The sequence below is a fragment of the Oreochromis aureus genome, linkage group 3 (genome assembly GCF_013358895.1).
Source record: "Oreochromis aureus strain Israel breed Guangdong linkage group 3, ZZ_aureus, whole genome shotgun sequence".
Lineage (NCBI taxonomy): Eukaryota > Metazoa > Chordata > Actinopteri > Cichliformes > Cichlidae > Oreochromis > Oreochromis aureus.
The window spans coordinates 31465035-31483188 of record NC_052944.1 but is presented as its reverse complement, the minus strand read 5'-3'; the positions used below and the strand labels follow the sequence as shown (position 1 = coordinate 31483188).

At 41.0% G+C, this 18154-nt stretch overlaps 1 pseudogene; it reads right to left on the bottom strand.

Moving 5' to 3' along the window:
* Window positions 1–37: 37 nt before the first annotated feature.
* LOC120432708 lies at window positions 38–16883 on the bottom strand (annotated as a pseudogene).
* Window positions 16884–18154: the final 1271 nt, after the last annotated feature.

Genomic DNA, 18154 nt, shown 5'->3' with positions numbered 1-18154 from the left:
AGTACGAATCAGTATCAGTCAGATGTCTTTCAGTAAATCAGATCCAGTCACTTAAAGCTCTACCTGCTGGGGCAGCATACACCTCCACTTCACACAGGGTGAGAGTCTTCTTCTGTCCAGGAAGAAACACGTTCACAAAGCGACCCTCCATGCTGCCTCCATCACACTGGAATGTGTAGGTTTTACCCGCATTGATATGTGAGATGGAAGCACACCTGACAGCAGAAAGGGTGGGGGCAGCATTATGTTAGTATTGTAGACTTCCAGTTAAGGAGGTAATATGGAGTCCTGAACTAGAAGAGCAGCATGTGGTGGATAATATTTATGTTGTAATCTCTGAAATATTTAATATATAAATTATAAATAAACAAAAATCATAATTTATGTTGACTGATAAAAAGTCATCATTACCTGGGATTATTGTTTCCATTGTTCTCCAGTGAGTTTCCTATTCTGATCTCAGCTCCGAAAGCTCAGTCTTTCAGCACAGCAGTCTCCTCTGTTGGTGACTTTTACAGCAGTGATTGTAAAGCTTCGCTGCAGGTCCACCCTCCACCAGGGGTTGGTCTCGTCTTCAGCCGTGTGACTACAGAACCCATTGCTGTAGAACGAGTTCCGTCTGCCATCGATGGCTTTGGACGCAGTGGCAAAAGAGAGTGTAGATGACTGGGTAGCTTCTCCTTTGAGTGCCACATTGGGTAATGGGTATCCTTGAAGGAAAACCAAGGAGACAATAATTTCTTTTGGTTGGGCTGTCACACCCAGTGCCGATTTTTGATATGGGCAACATGGGCGGTTGTCCAAGGCAAAAATTAACAATCGGACAGATTTAGTACAAGTAAAATTATTATGAGCAATGGTTATGAACCAGCCAGCAGCATTTTAAAAAGAAATAAGAGGTACAGTTGTATATGAGTCCAATTCAGTGTATCATCAGAGCGGGAGTTTTTAAAAAAGACTAACTGTCAGGGTCCTGGGTCCCCTGACCCAGCATGTTTAATTCTTTATGATTTTTGTAGTATTGTGCTTGTGAGTTGTATCGTTTCTAGTTTCGATCCGTTGCCCTTCGTGTTTCTCTGTGTCCCCTCTGTTCTGTGTAGTCTGTCTGCATGTTGAGTTTCCCTCTGTGTCTTTCGGTTCTTAGAGTCCTCTGTCTTATGGTTTATGTCTCTGTGTTTCTTAGTTGCTGTCTCCACTGTGCCAAGTTCATGTCTCTGTGTCATACTTCCTGTTTTACTTTGAAGGTCCGTGTCTTATGTAAATGTGTCCTGCTTTGCTCCCTTGTCTCGTCAGTCCTGATTTCTCCCAGCTGTGCTCTCCTTCTGTGTCTCATTCCCCTCGTTACTTCCCAGTGTATTTAAACCCTGTGTTTCTCTGAGTCAGTGTCGCGTCGTCCCTCATGCTGTGTGGATCTCCTGGTGTCTCCCTGTAAGTTTAGTGTGTTATTCCCCAGTTTAGTTTACTTTGTATGCTTTCCCAGCCTGTGAATAAAGCTGTGGTTTTGAGTTCATCCCTTGTGTCTACGAGCCTGCATTTTGGGTCCAATTCCTGCCTGCCACATAGCGTTTCATGACACTAACATGTTTTTTGTGCAGTTGCGGAGTTTTCCACCAGTGGCGGTTCTTGATATGGGCGACATGGGCGGTAGCCCAGAGCAGTATTGTGGTGGGGGCGGCATCATGGCATCAACAACAAAAAAAAGTTGCTCGTACCCATGCTGGCCCGACATCATGCCATCGCATGTTGGGGTGGTGGGGCTGGTGCACCTGCTGCTTGCCGCACATGGAGGAGAGGGGCGGGGTGATGGGGATTCTCTGGCTGGCTGGAGCGCCATCTCTTTCACCATCTTATAATGCTGTGATTGCAGCCATTCCCCAACTCTCCGTGAATGGTACTCATGGCCATTGATCAGTGGTCTTTGATCAATGAGCTTTGATCAATAGTTATTTATCAATGGTCATGAGAATTTCCATATTAATGATCAAGGAACTGACCTCCCAGGCCATTGTTCCTTCAGTGGTGCCAGTTTCAGTCATTATGCAAAGGTACTGTTTATAAAGTTGGGGAAACCTGCAGTCAGCTGAGACTGAAGAAGTCACCTGGATGAGTGACGAAACGTTTCTCCCACTGAAAACATTACGTCCAGCTCAACAGAATCAACTTCTGGGTGTTCTGTTTACATTTGTTAGCAACTTGGCTATGATAGTAAACAGTAGACAGGAAGTAGACCTGGCTTATTGAATCTTTTGGACTATGTTCAGTATAACATTAATTATCCATTAATTGGAAGAGGTGTATTGTTGATTTGTCTGCTATTCTCAAAGGGGGGCGGTAAAGGGAGTGTTCGCCCAGGGCACAAAATGGGTCAGGACCGCTCATGGTCACACCCCTTACTGATATCAACAAAAAGATAAAGAATCATTATAATGCTATTAGTCATTAAAAACACCCTGACATGAAAGCCGTCATTTGTCCGTAGTACACTTCAACCTCACAGAGACTCAGGACCTTTGCACTTCCTGGTAGAAACACAGTGACGTAGCGTCCCTTCATAGAGTTACATGGAAAGTAAAACACTTGTCCCTTGGAAATGTGAGAGATGACGGCACACCTGTGTATGAAACATTTAAAGAAAAAGTAAAGAATAAATATAAATAAGTCCTATTGATACGATAAATACTGACTTATGGTTATAAATCAAGCTCTTTCACCTGATGCTTTTAGGGTTACTGAATGTTGTTGAATTTCCAATCCAGATTTCTGCACCATCCAGCCCATTTTCCAATTCCTGTCTATTGGTTATCATTACAGTCCCAATTGTATAAACATTTACCAGGTCTACTCTCCACCAGGGATCAGATTGTACATTGGTAAGTGTGCAAGACCCACTTTGATAGTTTGCGTCTCTGTATCGATCAACTGCCTTACCAGCAGTACCCACAGAGCCACTGGTTGAAGATTGGACAGCTTTTTGTTTCAGTGCCAGGTTGTAAAGAAGTTGACCTAAATGATTTTAAAGAAGTGATTATTAATGAAAACAAAGAGGTCCATATTTATATTTTCTTTTGGGTTTGAGCAAGAAATGAAATATAAATCCAGGTCCAGTGTCAAATTAGGAGTAATTATATTTGTATTTGTGGAGGTTTGCAACAGGCAATTTACTGCATATTGAGTAAATACAAGAAACAGTTTATTTAGCTAAGAATTAATTCATTAGGAGAAAAGAAGCTATCCAAATCTACCTGGCCCTGTGCCTAAAAGTAATGGCTCTTCCTTGTTCAGTCATGAGTTAACTATACTGTACTAAGCTGAATTTAATGTCAATGGCCCCCACCCAGGCCTCAGTACCATCAAAGCTGTTGTATCAAGTAATCACTTAAAGCTCTACCAGGTGGGGCAGCATAAACCTCCACTTCACACCTCTGTCCAGGAAGGAGCAAGTTCAAAAAGTGGCCCAAAATATGCTTTGACATGTAAGATGGACGCACACCTGACAGCACTGGGGGTAGTATTATATGAGTATTGTGGGCTTTCTGCTAAAACTGAACATGTAAGTCTTTTTTAAAGGTTCCCTTAAAATATATTGAAGACGTAATGACTGTTGGTTAAAATTCTTGTAGAGATCAGTCTCATACAATTTGAAATATTGTACTAATGATACTAGAATAAATTTCACAATGAAAGCTTTAGAAGCTATCTTATACCCTCCAATGATAATATAACACCATATCCAATATATTCATCATTATCATCAAACATCAAAGAAAAAGATCTCATGATTTTTTTCTTTACTTTCACTTATCTCTGGTGAATTTCCAGCTGAGATTCCAGCAACATCTGGCCTGGTTTCGAATTCTGCTTTGTTCTGCATCAATTTTATTATTCCTTTATTTTCCATTTATTTAATGAGGTAGTAAACTCTTTAGATTGAGGTAAAAGTGTGCTGGGCTGACATAGGCAGCAATCAAGCATGTTTTCAGCTCCAGGAGAAACTGGAAGTCCTGAAAGAAACCTGTGTAAGAACAGGCGAATCCGGTCTTTAAGTGATGACGTGACAAATTCTGCTTCCGGGCCCAAAGTAGTCTGCATTTAATAAGGCTGTTGTGTTTTTAACATGTTTTAAAGCTTTGTATCTTGTTCTATTTAATCTCAACAAGCCCCTAAAAACAGTCAGTGATCACTGTCGGCTTCTCTCGGTTTTTATTACTGCTAATCATTTTAAAGCTCAGTTTTTAAACCCTTACGATGTAACTACAGCCCAGCCCATGCAGCAGTATATTAATGACTAACCTCGTATTGTGGATGGATTATCTCGGTGGTTCTCCTGACTGACGTTTGGTCCGTTTACAGCATCCTGCCATGCGATTGCATTTGCCCCTAACCATTGGGAACCCTCACATTAACTTTTATCGAGTGGAAAAAAGTCCTCCGTTAGCGTTCGTCCTCCAGCTTTACTGTTTATGTTATGCTAACATAGCTTTGTCACGCTAGCGATCACGTAGCACATTGTTATATACCAGCTAGCCCCACTTCAGTAACCCTACAAATGTCACTGCTGTTTACTTTCCTATCTTCATTTATGTTGGAAGTGATAGCAGAGCTGTACGTTTTAATTTGTTTCATAAATCTCTCAGTCAGAACATGCTATATTATATTTAGATGGGAGCTAGCGAGCTAACTCCCTGCTAACTTCTAACTCCATTAAATATCATAAATTCTCTTCTCATGGATGCCTGGATGTTAAACTTAATTGTTACACCTTGTAGAGCAGCCACAGTGATCATTTTAATACAGATGAAAGAATTTAGACAGTTTTTCAACTCTCAGTACTAACTCTGCAGTCATCATTTGACTTAGGGACCTGCAGCAGAGTTTGGGCCCAGAAATGGCTAATGACGTCAGACTTAAAGACTGGATAAAGAACATGCAAACTCCACAAAGAAGGGCTCCACCTAAGTTTAGAACCCAGAAACTTCTTGTTGTGATGCAGCAGTGCTAGCCACTGAGCCGTACTATTATTACGATGACGATTATTCTTATTATTGTTATAAAAATTACATCATTAAATACAAGACATTTTTCACATGCCAGTGAAGTGCCCAATACTCATATTTAGAATAGAATAGAATTCAACTTTATTGTCATTGCACATGTCACAGGTACAGGGCAACGAAATGCAGTTTGCATCCATCCAGAAGTGCTTTAGCCATGATATAGATATATTACAATACAGGGAGTGCAGAATTATTAGGCAAATGAGTATTTTGTCCACATCATCCTCTTCATGGATGTTGTCTTACTCCAAGCTGTATAGGCTCGAAAGCCTACTACCAATTAAGCATATTAGGTGATGTGCATCTCTGTAATGAGAAGGGGTGTGGTCTAATGACATCAACACCCTATATCAGGTGTGCATAATTATTAGGCAACTTCCTTTCCTTTTCAAAATGGGTCAAAAGAAGGACTTGACAGGCTCAGAAAAGTCAAAAATAGTGAGATATCTTGCAGAGGGATGCAGCAGTCTTAAAATTGCAAAGCTTCTGAAGCGTGATCATCGAACAATCAAGCGTTTCATTCAAAATAGTCAACAGGGTCGCAAGAAGCGTGTGGAAAAACCAAGGCGCAAAATAACTGCCCATGAACTGAGAAAAGTCAAGCGTGCAGCTGCCACGATGCCACTTGCCACCAGTTTGGCCATATTTCAGAGCTGCAACATCACTGGAGTGCCCAAAAGCACAAGGTGTGCAATACTCAGAGACATGGCCGAGGTAAGAAAGGCTGAAAGACGACCACCACTGAACAAGACACACAAGCTGAAACGTCAAGACTGGGCCAAGAAATATCTCAAGAGTGATTTTTCTAAGGTTTTATGGACTGATGAAATGAGAGTGAGTCTTGATGGGCCAGATGGATGGGCCCGTGGCTGGATTGGTAAAGGGCAGAGAGCTCCAGTCCGACTCAGGCGCCAGCAAGGTGGAGTACTGGTTTGGGCTGGTATCATCAAAGATGAGCTTGTGGGGCCTTTTCGGGTTGAGGATGGAGTCAAGCTCAACTCCCAGTCCTACTGCCAGTTTCTGGAAGACACCTTCTTCAAGCAGTGGTACAGGAAGAAGTCTGTATCCTTCAAGAAAAACATGATTTTCATGCAGGACAATGCTCCATCACACGCGTCCAAGTACTCCACAGCGTGGCTGGCAAGAAAGGGTATAAAAGAAGAAAAACTAATGACATGGCCTCCTTGTTCACCTGATCTGAACCCCATTGAGAACCTGTGGTCCATCATCAAATGTGAGATTTACAAGGAGGGAAAACAGTACACCTCTCTGAACAGTGTCTGGGAGGCTGTGGTTGCTGCTGCACGCAATGTTGATGGTGAACAGATCAAAACACTGACAGAATCCATGGATGGCAGGCTTTTGAGTGTCCTTGCAAAGAAAGGTGGCTATATTGGTCGCTGATTTGTTTTGTTTTGTTTTTGAATGTCAGAAATGTATATTTGTGAATGTGGAGATGTTATATTGGTTTCACTGGTAAAATAAATAATTGAAATGGGTATATATTTGTTTTTGTTAAGTTGCCTAATAATTATGCACAGTAATAGTCACCTGCACACACAGATATCCCCTAAAATAGCTAAAACTAAAAACAAACTAAAAACTACTTCCAAAAACATTCAGCTTTGATATTAATGAAATTTTTTTTCCGTTCATTGAGAACATGGTTGTTGTTCAATAATAAAATTATTCCTCAAAAATACAACTTGCCAAATAATTCTGCACTCCCTATATATATTAGCAATAATATAGATATGTAAGTATATTACAGAAATGGGTCTATTATGGTATGTTATAATGTACACGGTATGAAGTATGTTATGAATATGCTATAACTATAAGTATGTACAGGCTGTAGTGAGTACAAGCTATGTACAGGCTATGAACAGGATATAAATATGAAAAAAAACTATACAGAATATGAAATAGAAAACTATACAGAAATATGAGATATACAGTTATACAGAAATGTGAACTATGCAAGTTATAAACAGTTGTAGGATTAAAAATTATTGTATGTACAGAATGATTATTTCCACAGAACTATACAGTAGTGCAGTTAAGATAAGTGAGATATGTGGATAATTTCTACAGAGGCTATATAAAGTGCTAGTGGTTGTGAGTGGTGGTTCAGTCCATGTTAATATTGTGTGTTTGAGGGTACGGTTGTCCATTGTGTGTGTGTGTAGGTGGTTGTGGGTGTGTGTATGTTCAGTCCATGAGTTTAACGTGGGTCAGATGTCAGGAGGCAGAGTTCAGGAGTCTGACAGCTGTGGGGAAGAAGCTGTTCCGGTACCTGGTGGTCTTAGTCCGGAGGCTCCTGTAGCGCCTCCCAGAGGGCAGGAGGGTGAAGAGTCCATGTGATGGGTGACTGGGGTCTTTGATGATTTTCCCAGCCCTTTTCAGACACCGCTTCCTGTAGATGTCCTTTATGGCAGGAAGTGGTGCTCCGGCGATGCGCTGGGCAGTTTTCATGACCCTCTGCAACGCCTTCCGGTCCGAGGCAGAGCAGTTCCCGTACCAGACTGTTATACAGTTGGTCAGGATGCTCTCGATGGTGCAGCGATAGAAGTTCACCAGGATGTCTGAGGACAGGTGGTTCTTCCTCAGAGTCCTCAAGAAGAAGAGGCGCTGGTGAGCCTTCTTGACCAGCTTGGAGCAGTTGGTTGTCCAGATGAGATCCTCGGAGATGTGGACTCCCAGGAACTTGAAGCAGCTCACACGCTCCACAGCCGTCCCCTTAATGTGGATGGGTGGATGTGGGTCAGCATTCCTCCTGTAGTCCACGATGAGCTCCTTAGTCTTCTCAGTGTTAAGCAGCAGGTTGTTTGTGTCGCACCACTCAGCCAGACGATCCACCTCCTCCCTGTAGGTGGTCTCATCGTTGTCACTGATGAGGCCAATCACCGTGGTGTCATCTGCAAACTTAATGATGGTGTTGGAACCATCAGCAGGTCTGCAGTCGTGGGTGAAGAGGGAGTAGAGAAAGGGCTCATCACACAGCCTTGTGGTACACCGGTGTTCATTGTGATTGTAGATGAGCAGCGGTTATCCAGCCGGACATGTTGGGGGCGGTTGGTCAGGAAGTCCAGTAACCATTTGCAGATGAGGGAACTGATGCCCAGGTCTTCAGTTTCCTGATGAGTTGTGAGGGGTGGATTGTATTGAATGCTGAACTGAAGTCTATAAACAGCATTCTGGCGTAGGTGGTGTTGTTGTCCAGGTGTGAGAGGACAGAGTGCAGTGCGATGGAGACTGCATCCTCTGTGCTCCTGTTGTGTATATCAATTGTTGGGGTCCAGGGTGGGGAGACAGGATTTGAAGTGTGCTAGGACCAGCTGCTCTAAGCACTTAGTGATGATGGGGGTGAGTGCTACTGGGCGATAGTCATTGAGGCTAGATGGGTTGGAGTTATTGGGTATCGGGACGATGGAGGTGGATTTGAAGCAGGCCGGTACCATAGCGTGGGCCAAGGACAGATTGAATATGTCTGTGAGCACTCCTGCAAGCTCCCCAGAACACACTCTGAGAACACGCCCAGGGATGCCATCAGGACCTGCAGCCTTGTGGACATTGATCCTGCTCAGCACCGCTCCTACATCGGTGGGGGAGAGAGTCAGAGGTTGGTGGTCTGGCGTCATGTCTGTTTTGGTTGTGGTTGTGGGGTTCCCTCGCTCAAAACGAGCATAAAAGTTGTTGAGCTCGTTGAGGAAGGAGACATCAGAGGGTGCGGGGGAGGGTTTGGTGGTCCTGTAGTCTGTAATGGTCTGGAGTCCTTGCCACATGCGTATGGGGTTGGAGTTGGAGAAGTGTTCTTCTACCTTCTTTTTGTAATGGTGTTTGGCTTTTTTGATGCCCTTCTTTAGATTAGCCCTGGCTGTACTGTAGGCGTGTGCATCTCCTGACCTAAAGGCGGTGTTGCGGGCCTTCAGGAGGAGACGAACATCCCGGTTCATCCAAGGCTTCTGGTTGGGGTACATGGTGATCCGTTTCTGGGTGGTGATACTGTCTGTGGTTTTGGTGATGTAATCCAGTACAGATGAGGCGTACTGGTCCAGGTCTGTGTTGGTGAACATATTCCAGTCTGTGTTTTTAAATCTGTCCTGGAGCACTGCGTCTGTCCCCTCTGGCCACACTTTAATATATTTGCCTCCAAACACGCCCCTTCCGGTTCTACAAGCTGTTCATTCTCGCTTCCATGCCCCACCGTCCCTCCCCTTTTCAATTCTTTTGCTTCTTCACTTCTCACTAGTACATGGGGATCTGGAGCCGCCGCCAGTCCCCTCCGATGTCTTCCACAAACCACAGCTCAGTCCATGTTTAAGCCATTTGCCTTTATCTACTAAAAAACGCTGAGGACGTGTGCCCAGCTAGTGAAATATTTATGATATTAAATAAAACACAGTGATTAGTGATACACGTTAAATGACAGGCAGACTTTCTTGTTACTTCTGTAGTTTTCTTATGAGGATCACCAATCACATACACACTCCTTTATTTGTTTTTCTTCCACAAACAAACAAAAAGGTTCAGATCAATAGTTTTAAAACATTTCTACAACCATAATACATCATATCCTGTATCTGTTGGACTTGCCCAGGAGTCTATACACCTTTAGGCCTGGAAGGCTCTTTACCTTCTTACCATCAGACTGAAACTTCTGCATTTGGAAGACTTCAATTAACTTTTTTTTTTACTTTTTGCCACTCAATGTAAAGGGATATTTCATGAATATTGCAATGTATATTCATTGTGTTTTAATAGATCACCGTATTGTTACCACTGCAGACAAGAACCAAGATGGGGATGGATTAGTGATGTAAGTTGATGTTATTTATTTAAACCTTTCAGCATCTTGTTAGAACTGTAAATTGATTTGATTTATTGTAATTATTTGTCCTTATTTTGATGTGTATATATAAAAAAATCATCCATCTGTCCATTAAATCCATCTTATCATTGTTAAAAAAAAACACATCCACATTACATTTTGTCACAAACTAATCTTTATCACACAACACAACAGCTCATTAAACTTTTTTCCAACCCAGGTGATTATAGAAGAGAAAATAAGACTGAGTTCATCACTTTGTGACCGTGGTTTAGGGGGTTGGGAAGCACATCTGTAACCGGAAGGTCGCCGGTTCCATCCCTGGGCTCTCTGTCCTGGTTGTTGTGTCCTTGGGCAAGACACTTTACCCTACCGCCTACTGGTGTTGGCCAGAGGGGCCGATGGCGCGATATGGCAGCTTCGCTTCTGTCAGTCTGCCCCTGGACAGCTGTGGCTACAACTGTAGCTTGCCTCCACCAGTGTGTGAATGTGAGAGTGAATGAAGTGACATTAGTAGTAATATACCTATAGCTTTTTTTTTGCCTCCCCCCACACACACCCCACCCGCATCCCCCTCGGCGTCCATGTGTGCAGCGAACGGACTTTTGCGCGTGAACGGACTTGTGAGTTCAGAGATCATATGTTTACATGTGTTTAATAGCGTTTTATTTAATGAAACCATTATGTGTTTTAATTAAACTCTTTTTAAAGGATTGTATAGGTCTCAGAGTTCTGTTATTTAGACATAGATGATTTAATTTAACTAGTTTAGGGTATTTTTCTTTAGGGCTCTGAAACACACACAGAGGCTAACAGTTTTTAAACAGAAAGTTTTTCCACCTTCTAAAACACATATTCACACACAGCATTTAATGTAACTGTTTTAGGAGCATTTTGCTTTTTTCTTTAGGGCTCTGAAACACACAGAGGCTAATAGTTTTAAACAGAAAGTTTTTTCCACCTTCTAAAAACACATATTCACAAACAGCAGGCATTCCTTTAGAAATAAACAGGGATTCTTAATTCTGCAACATTTAGACAGGGGGTTACAGTTAGACCCCTACAGTCAGCAGAAGAGGCCATCCTTATCAAGAGCATCTCAATTGTACTGCCATAGTTTTCAATACAAACAGTCTCCTTTATCTTATGGCAGAGGGCCGACGGTGCCAGGTCCATCGGTGCCACCAATGCTTTTATCATGCCATTACACTTTGTACTGACCATCCTCCAAACAGGCATCACCTTTGTTTACACCTTTATCTCTACATCTCAGAGGCCAGCTGAAACCAAGCCCCACACCTATATAAAAATGCCCTAAGCAGCCACACTAACCCTTTACATCGGTCATTGAGAGCATAACACTTTCGTTCATCAGCACGAGCATTTTACTTTTAATTTAACTAGTTTAGGAGCATTTTGCTTTTCTTTACCGCTCTGAAACACACAGAGGCTAATAGTTTTCAAACAGTGTCACAAATAACATGTATTCCTTTAGAAATAAACTATGATACTTCTAAAACAAACAAACACATATTCTTTCCTCATCACTAGCCAATTCACCATTTTATTTAAATATCTGAATTTTTGAATGATGATCCAAGCGGGACACAGAGGCTGCTAGTTTAACGCACCAGAATGCAAATATAAATAAATGCATGACTATCCTGAGAGCTAGCTGCAGCGACACCTTTCTTTCAGACGGATGCCTGGATGTGCGTTGGAGCCGACTGTGCTACCCGCACACAGCGTTTCTGACCTACGGGCGCTGCTTATACAACAGAGAAAAGCAACAATACAGCGTGTTTCTCTGCTCCAAGACATCGGCGGGCCTTTCACACGGTAAGCATGTCTGTTATACCCAGCGCATAAATGTCTGTATGTCAGTGCTGATTATACAAACCCTGTTTAAAATGTGACACATATGTTGTCCGAAAACAAATCCTCTAAATTTGCAAAGTTACTGATTTAAAAATATATTTTCGAATTTTTAGTTGCATGTCAAACACACGATAGACTCTTGAGCGTATTTATTTATATAGCTACATTCACAATGGTACAACCATGCTAAATAAAAGATGCCCAAGCACCAAAGCACTCTAATGCAAGCCTCTAAACTACATGTTGATAAGTGCATGAAGTTAACCTCTACAGCTGAAAACAGTTTGTATCCGCACTCTGAGGGTCTGCTGAATTGTTTTTAATATTGCGCTTTTTCACGAACTGCAGATGATGAATTTCTCTTTATTGGACATAATGTCCTTAAGCTATTGTTGCTCATACTTACAGAGTTCCCTAGCTACTTCTTTACTATGTCAGTAAACTTTTCGAAAAGGAAGGTGTTGTAGATTTAAAGAAACATCCTAATTGAAGCAAAGGCAAAAAATTGGAATGAATTTTATGTGACTGTTCATATTAAAACCAACAACAAGTGAAAATCCAAAACCGACTCCAATGCTTTGTATTAATGATCTCCCCCTCTCTCTCTCTCTCTCTGTGTGTGTGTGTGTGTGTGTGTGTGTGTGAGTGTGAGTGTGTGTGCCCTCACAGAAGGAAGGTCACAGCAGGAGCTTTTTCAAACGCGTTTCCAATCATTTTTACAAGAAGTGTAGCTCATACAATGGTATTATTGTATTATTTGCGATACTTTATAAATATGAAACTCTAAAGATTTTGAGCTCATGCAAATTGTGAAACAAGAATCTAAATATTTTGTGTCACAGTGATTTCTATAAAAGCATGTTGTTTATGGGGATAATGTAACAAATCTTTTGCGGCCCTATTAATGATCACTGGTAATTGAAGAGGAAGCTGAACCCTGGCTCTGGACATTTTCATGACAAGCGACAGCGCAGACATCTGCTAATGAGAGAACATGTTTTATCATCATAAACACTGTGATATGAAGCATCGTTAAAGTGTCACTTCAGTAATGTTTTTAATAGATGACTTTAAAACACTAAACTCTAATTTCTGTGGTTTATTTTAAGCTTACAGAATATAACATGTGGTAAGACGATGAGTTTTACTTCTCACTGTCCGTGTTATGTGTATCTATTTATCATGTATGCTACTTTGCTCTGTGGACTGTAAAATGTTTCATTGTGTTCATGAAATAAACCAAACTTTCACCGTCTGAATCTTTTACTGTTTTTCTGCTTTTGTACACTCCAAGTTAGACAAACCCACAGACATCCAGAGTTAACTCACTAACAATGTGGAGCAGTCTCAGTGTATTTAGCAGCTTTTCCCCTAAACACAACCAACTGAGAGAAACGCTTGTAGTCCTCACTTTGGTCATTTTGAACGTTGAAGGAGATTTGCTCCATAGACACCTCATACTAGTGTTCTATTTAAATTCAGATTCCTTTTATAGTTTGCAGTTTCTTTACTAACACATTTGTAGATAAGTTTATTGCTGAACCACACAGCTAGCAGTCTCACTCACTCTCTAGGTTTTGAAGTTTTGTGTGTGTGTGTGTGTGTGTGTGTAATGGTTTAGTCTATCAAACCTTACCCTTTTCTCCCCAGTATCACAACAGTATGACTCCCAAAGTACGGATCAGTAAACAACCAATGATTCTAAAGCCAGAACAGAAAGATACAGTTGGAAGATGCATGATTGCATTTTTATGACGCATAGTAAAACTACCCCCTCTTCTTCTTCTGTGTTGTTGTTGTTGTTCTTGTGTGTGTGTGTGTGTGTGTGTGTGTGTGTGTGTGTGTGTATGTGTGTGTGTGTGTGCCTTAGAAGTCAAATAATACATTAGCCACACTTAAAAAAACAAAAAACATCTGAATTTCATTTAGAACTGAGATTCTAAGTTGTAAGCAGAAATCTTATGCTCAGCCACAAACATGTTTCCCCACTTTCACAATGCTGAGGTGTCAAATCCACAACCCCCAACAAATGGTTTGTTACACGCGGGTGTGAAGGGCAAGCTTTACTTACACAGCCTCACACACAGTAGATTTTTAAAGTTTTTGGGGACAATGGTTTAGCCACAGATGTAACTTCTACTTTTGATAAAAACCACTCCACCTGTTTATTTCTTAAGAAATTAAGCTCTTATTTATACATGTCTACACAATAATAGACACCGTGTGCTCTGTGACATTATAGTCTTCTACTTCAGCGTTCATTGGTTTGCATTTTAAACTCCCAACCTTTCAGGTTGTTATGAACGACTTATATTTCTAACATTTTGTGATATAAAAGTGAACCATGTGGGTTTTTTTTTTAATTTTCTGTGTGATGGAATGACTTAAGACACAAGTTATTTAAACAATTCTAAATGACAGTGTGATGGCCATAGTACTTTATGCTGGACCAAATATGTTAAGGATAATGTTTATCAACGTAAAATTGCAAAGAACCTTTGAATAGATTATAACATTTTGTAAACAGTTACCTCAGAACCTGTACTGTCAGCCCTATGTATGTAAGGTGAAACTTTCCACAGTACTTACACTTAAGTAACTAAACACATAAAGTCACCCTTTACCAATAATCCACTGCTCCTTGAAAAAGTAGCACAAACAGACAACTGACTCAGCAATGATGAGTAGAGCTACCCGAGGCCGAGACTCAAGCAGAAGAAAATTAAAAGTTTTGGTTTTTTATGCTCGAAAAATTAAAGAAAGTATGTTTAATAATTCAACAAGACCTACACTTTCAACATGTGTACATTCAAATTTTGGATCAGACTAACATCGATGTTGTTCAATAGTTTTATCCGTTCAAAAAAAGCCATTTTACGGCTTTAATGTTTCCAGCTGATAAGGAGAATGAGTGCATTTCATCAAATGGGCGTCCAAAGGCTTTAAACATCCGCTTTGTCTGTAAAGACAGTATCAAACTACAGAGCATTGTTTTTACTAAAATTCAACATTTTCAGATGAAAATTTGGCTGCTTTTTCACTGTAACACCCCTCAATGCCATTTTTAGGATATTCTCGGTGATCCCATTTTATCATATTTATGCTTTTGGGACTGAGGGTATCTAATACGCACGTCGTCACAGTGTATTGTACTACCAACTGTGAGGGCTCTGCTTTTGCTTTGAGCAGACTGTTTTTATTTTGTCTCCTGAGTGTGTGTTTTCAAACGAGATCCTCCTCCTCAGTTTGATTTTGTTACCACAAACTTTGTGTAAAGTTCACAACAGAGGTAAAGAGATTTAAACACCCCAGTTTGAGGAGGCAGGGTTGGACCAGCTGCGCAGGGCAGGTGAAACAGAGAGTGTCAGGGGAGATGTGCAACAGAAGCAGAGGGAACATTTTACAAGATGATAAATGGCACATTTAGGTGATTAAGGATTTGTTGACAAGATTAAAAGACACAGCCGTCAGAGTTCAACAACATTACAGTTTGATTAAATAAAAAGTTTTAAACTACACAAGGTTCATTTTCTCCTCTGATAGTAATCATATTAAACATGTCAAGAAAGAAAGAGTACAAAGAAAAATAGTAAATGTGTGTCTAATTCAACTCTTCCTGTGAACCTTATATGGTGATGGCCAGAGGGGCCGATGGCGCGATATGGCAGCCTAGCCTCTGTCAGCCTGCCCCAGGGCATCTGTGGCTACAACAGTAGCATGCCTCCACATGTGTGTGAATGTGAGAGTGAATGAATAGTGGCATTGTAAAGCAATTTGGGTGCCTTGAAAAGCGCTATATGAAATCCAATCCATTATTATTATTATTATTATCATTATTATATCATCCCTTAATATGTTCGGTGTTACAAACTTGAAGAATCAGAGAAAAGATCATCAGACATTAATCTAATCACTTTTCAGCCTTCATTCATTCATATTGAAAAGTTGGAAATCTTCCCTGCTAGACCATAGTGTAGCGTTTAACACCGTTGGCCATAACATTTTATTACTGCTATTATTAAATGGAGAGGCCTCTTCACACACTGAGGTTAATTATGAAGCTCCACAGGCTTCTGTGCAAAGACCAGTTCTGTTTACATTATACGTGCTTTAGAAGACATAGCGTACATTTTCACTGCTATGCATATGATACCCACTTTTATTGGTTAAACTGCCGGGATGTCTTAGACACATAATGAGCTTTAATTTTCTGCTTCTAAGTTCAGATAAAACTGAGGTTATCGTAACGGGGCATAAAAATCTTAGAAACACTGTCTAACAAAATCCTTACTCTGGACGGCATTGCCTCGAGTAGTCTGTTGTAATCATTTGGCACATTATAAGTAAAATTGAAACATACAATCCCATACCACAACATCAACATTTATTTATATACAAAAATAAAAATGCTTTTTTACAGAAAAGAATTGTAACTTCATATTTTATCAACGATTATGTGGGTACATGTTTTAAAAATGCACTAAATGTTGGATACATTGTTTGGTAAAATGCAGATTACACGTTTTAAGAAAGAAAAATCAGTCTTTCAAAGAAAACATTAGCAGCCTCCTTTGTAACACTCTGCGACCAGCTGTAGCTGTCTGATTTTCACCATGTCCAACCCCACCAGATTGGTGTATGCCTCGGCTATGGCGTCAAAGACTTTCCTTTCCGATTTCAGTTCGTGCAAGAGAGTTTCCGCCACCATGCGGACTTTGACGTCGTCCATTTTGATGTTGTGAGCAATCAGAAGCCGTTGAATAGATGGAATGAAACGTGGGGTGAGGAGTCTTTTTCTGATGCTGTGATAATTTTCAGCGTAAAAGTCATCCTCCAAGACTTGCACACACTCGTGTTGTTTCTGGCGGGGTGATCGGACTTACAGCCGTTGCATTCGTCAGTGAGGTACCTGTTGATTACTAGGTTGACTAGATGATACACCGCGGTTTTCACGGTATCGATGAAAAAGAAGAGAGCCCAACCGTCAAGCTCGTGCCGGCTTGCTGCTGCTGCTGCTGCTTCTCCAAGGGGCGATAGTAACCGGGCGTGTCGGGTACTATTGTGCCCTCGGCCGCAGAACTTTCCTCCTCCTCAGTGTGGCGCAGGGCTGTAGAGGCCATACTTCTGGTTTTTGAGCTAAAAAAAGGTTTGAAGGAATGAGACGGCAGTCTTCTTTTTAAAATAACAGGAGGGGCGTGATCTGGAAGTGGGTTGATCTTAAAGGTTGTGGGTAGGAGTGGCAACAATTTTCAAAAACCGTAGAGTTGGCCAACGTGTCTCTCTAGCAGTTGCAACTTTGGAAAAGAAGGGTAATTCTCATCTGTTGGGCTTGAAATTCTCCATGAAAATGGTATCTTCCAGCCCTTCTGTTCAATCAACCATCAAAGTGGCTGAACCTGGTACATACTTGGTACTTGGTACTATCAGGGATGCTGGGCAATCTTTACTCTCTGAAGAGCCATCCACTAACCCTGCATTTGAAGATTGGAGTGAAGACGCACCGTATTCACCAGTATCAGAGTGGAGCCCACCCCTTCACCACCACAACTGTGGACTATGGACACTGACAACGAGGAAGATTTTTTGTATTTCGCGACTCTCCCGACATTGATGAGGTAGACTGGGCATGGCCACCCTTCCAAGGTCCTGAGAGATTACCGAACCGCTATGGGATAATGATGAGGACTTACCCTATGTACCCGCGTAATCGTTGATAAAATATGAAGTTACAATTCTTTTCTGTAAAAAAGCATTTTTATTTTTGTATATAAATAAATGTTGATGTTGTGGTATGGGATTGTATGTTTCAATTTTACTTATAATGTGCCAAATGACTACAACAGACTACTCGAGGCAATGCCGTCCAGAGTAAGGATTTTGTTAGACAGTGTTTCTAAGATTTTTACGCCTGTTACGATAACCTCAGTTTTATCTGAACTTAGAAGCAGAAAATTAAAGCTCATTATGTGTCTAAGACATCCCGGCAGTTTAACCAATAAAAGTGGGTATCATATGCATAGCAGTGAAAATGTACGCTATGTCTTCTAAAGCACGATAATGTAAACAGAACTGGTCTTTGCACAGAAGCCTGTGGAGCTTCATAATTAACCTCAGTGTGTGAAGAGGCCCTCCATTTAATAATAGCAGTAATAAAATGTTATGGCTAACGGTGTTAAACGCTACACTTTGGTCTAGCAGGGAAGATTTCCAACTTTTCAATATGAATGAATGAAGGCTGAAAAGTGATTAGATTAATGTCTGATGATCTTTTCTCTGATTCTTCAAGTTTGTAACACCGAACATATTAAGGGATGATATAATAATGATAATAATAATAATAATAATGGATTGGATTTCATATAGCGCTTTTCAAGGCACCCAAATTGCTTTA